This window comes from Lontra canadensis, unplaced genomic scaffold (assembly GCF_010015895.1).
Source record: "Lontra canadensis isolate GAN:19392208 unplaced genomic scaffold, GSC_riverotter_1.0 scaffold3, whole genome shotgun sequence".
NCBI classification, from domain to species: Eukaryota; Metazoa; Chordata; class Mammalia; order Carnivora; family Mustelidae; genus Lontra; species Lontra canadensis.
The window spans coordinates 2,348,741-2,351,812 of NW_022630997.1; positions in this window are offsets into that span (position 1 = coordinate 2,348,741).

Consider the following 3,072-nt stretch of genomic DNA (forward strand, 5'->3'; position numbering starts at 1 on the left):
TTTCTTTCTTTCTTTCTTTCTTTCTTTCTTTCTTTCTTTCTTTCTTTCTTTCTTGAGAGAAAGCTGGTGGGGTTGGGAGGGACAGAGGGAGAAGAAGAAGGGGGGAGAGAGAGACTCTCAAGCATGCTTTCCACTGAGCTCAGAGCCCGCCCGACGCAGGCTCCACCGGAAGACCCTGAGATCATGACCCGAGCCAAAACCAAGAGTCAGATGCTGAACCGATTGAGCCTCCCAGGTGCCCCATCCCCTCCTTCATTTCTTAAATCTAAGGTTCCAAATGTTCTAGAATATGTATCTATTTTGTGCATTGTTATTTTTTTTTAAGTCACTTGAACCAGATAGCAGAAACAGCCTTCTTGTTTGAGCTCGTATTTACTTCTTAGTGAACAGTGGTTGTCTCAGATTCATCTCAGCAGTAACATCTCCATTCAATTTTTTTTTTTTATTCTAACTCAGATCCTAATATTATGGAGTATGGCCTCCAGCAAGCTGCAGAAGAGTCTGAAACTTTGTGATCTGAGAATATCCTTCCTTTGGCTTTTATATCTGAGTGAAAACTTGACCAAGGGGCCCAAATCTTTTTCTAAGGGTTCTCTAGATGTTACTCCGGCATCTTGCAATACTTGCTGCAGTCGAGAAATAGGAAGGTAGTCTGGCTTTTACCAATTTGAAATTAAGCAAAGTTGCTGTCTAGAAGACTGCCATACAAAAATCAATTGTGTTTTTCTACTCCAGCAGCAAACATTTGAAAAAAGTATGTAATCTTATTTTTTTTTAAGATTTTATTTATTTATTTGACAGACAGAGATTACAAGCAGGCAGAGAGGCAGGAGGGGGAGGGGGGAGTAGGCTCCCTGCTGAGCAGAGAGCCCGATGCGGGGCTCCATCCCAGGACCCTGGAATCATGACCTGAGCCGAAGGCAAAGGCTTTAACCCACTGAGCCACCCAGGCTCCCTGTAATCTTATTTTTAAAAGATATGATTGACAAAGCAACTAAATTCATAAGATATCTAGGAATAAATTGATCAAAAGTTATTTGAAACTTCACAGAATTTTTTGTTACAGTTACAGAGGTCCTGCTCTAGCGGCTTCAGTATCCCCTGGGATCTTGTTAGCAATGCAAATATTTGGACCCCATCATAGACATTTACTGAGCTCTCCAAGAAATTCTGATGCACAAGTTGTGAGGCAGGACAACACTTTGAGGACCACTGTTCTAGAGCAACTCTCAAGCGTGCGAATACGAATTTACATATAAGAATGTTCTCAGAAGCATGGTTTGGTAATAGCAAAAAACTATAACAATCCAAATAGTCATAGAAGAGAGAAGGAAAAAGTGAAGTGCAATGTGTTTCTAGAATACTCTGGAGAAAGGAAACTGAATGAACAGCAGGGAGGTTCATCCACTTGAATGAATATCAGAAAACACAACATTGAGTAAAAAATGTAAGTTGAAGAAGAAAGCATACAGTGCAATACAATTTATTAGAATTCAAAAGCATGCAAAATTAAACTACATATTGCCTAACAGTAAGTGCACTTATCTTAGAAAGTCAAGGTGTTGATAAAACTCAATATAGTCATTACTACTGGGAATGTGTATAGAGAAATACATTCAAAGAAGGGCGGCGGATGGTGGAGCATTTGGTAAGGTTTTATTTCCTAAATGAAGTGGAGAGTATGCAAAGGTTTGCCACATTATTTTGAAATTTTTCTTGATATATGAAAACTTTCAAAATAAATCTGAAATAACAATTATATTACATTTTAAAAGGAATCCAAGCCTTATCTTTCTCTTTGAAAGTGGAAAAATCTGGTATCTTAATTATAAGTGGGTACGAGAATATTTCTTATTTTATGACTTAATTGTTTTTTTAATTGGGGATAGTTTTACTCTTGTGTGACTTTGCTTATCTTTTGGGCCTTTACTATTGTTTGATCTGCAAACGTCTATTTTTCACACTCTTTGGGTCTCCATGTTAGGATCCTTTCCATATCAGTCATCTTTTCTTGAATTTTTCTTTTTCTATCATATTCCAGATATATTTATCTTTTGTATCTTTGTTCTACTTTCTAGCCTCATCCCTCTCATAAGAATTTTCAACTTATTTACAACTAGGTTTGATCTGTTTGAATTTTGTTTTATCATGAAAAACAAAACAAAACAAAATCTATGACAGACATTAGTTTTACTTCTAAACCAGGGATTTTTAACTGAGACCCATGAAACATCTGAAATCACATACAAAACTCATGCTTATGATTTTATTTTTTTAATCTGGGGAGAAAATCCAGAATTTTATTGGATTTCTTAAAGTGGGCTGTGACAGAAAAATGTTTGATTCTAAGAACTACTCTGTTCTTTTAATGCTGAAGAAAATTTATCTCATCATTTTTCTGTTAATTTCTACTTGTTCACTCCCTCACATTTTCCTTCCTTATATTTAAAAATTTTCCTTATTGACAAGAATCCTGTTTTATTTTGCAGTTACCCTAACAAAGTATCACAGATTAATTTCTTGGTTTAGATTTTGATTAATATCCAGATATTTTTGTTCCACTGAGAAAAAGAAAAATTAAAGGCTAAAAATTTAATTCCTGACCATAGTTACTGTGAATCAGGCTGGGATTTCAGGTGCATGATAAGATATCAAATGTTCTTCATTGTTATCATACAAAATGACATTAAGTGAATACAGAAGTATTTGTTTGAAAGGAAGAGGTTATTTCCAGTTGCCAGAATTTTGGGAAATGTGTTGGAGAGGCTGACATTCACCCTGAGCCTGCAGATGGGTAGGGATAGGAGAAAAAAGTGCTTTAGGGTTTAAAAAATATTTTAAAAAGGCAGCATAGTAAAGACAAGACTATCAATAAAATATGCAAGAATGTCAAGCCTTTCAAGGAACCAACTTTTGGCCTTATTAACTTTCTATATTGTTTGTATGTGTGTTGTTTTTTTAAATTTCACTAATTTCTGCTCTTTCACTCCCTCTTATTTTTTAAATTAATTTGGGCTTACTTTGCTCTTATTTTTATAGCCCAAAACATAGGCCATTAATCTTACTTTTATC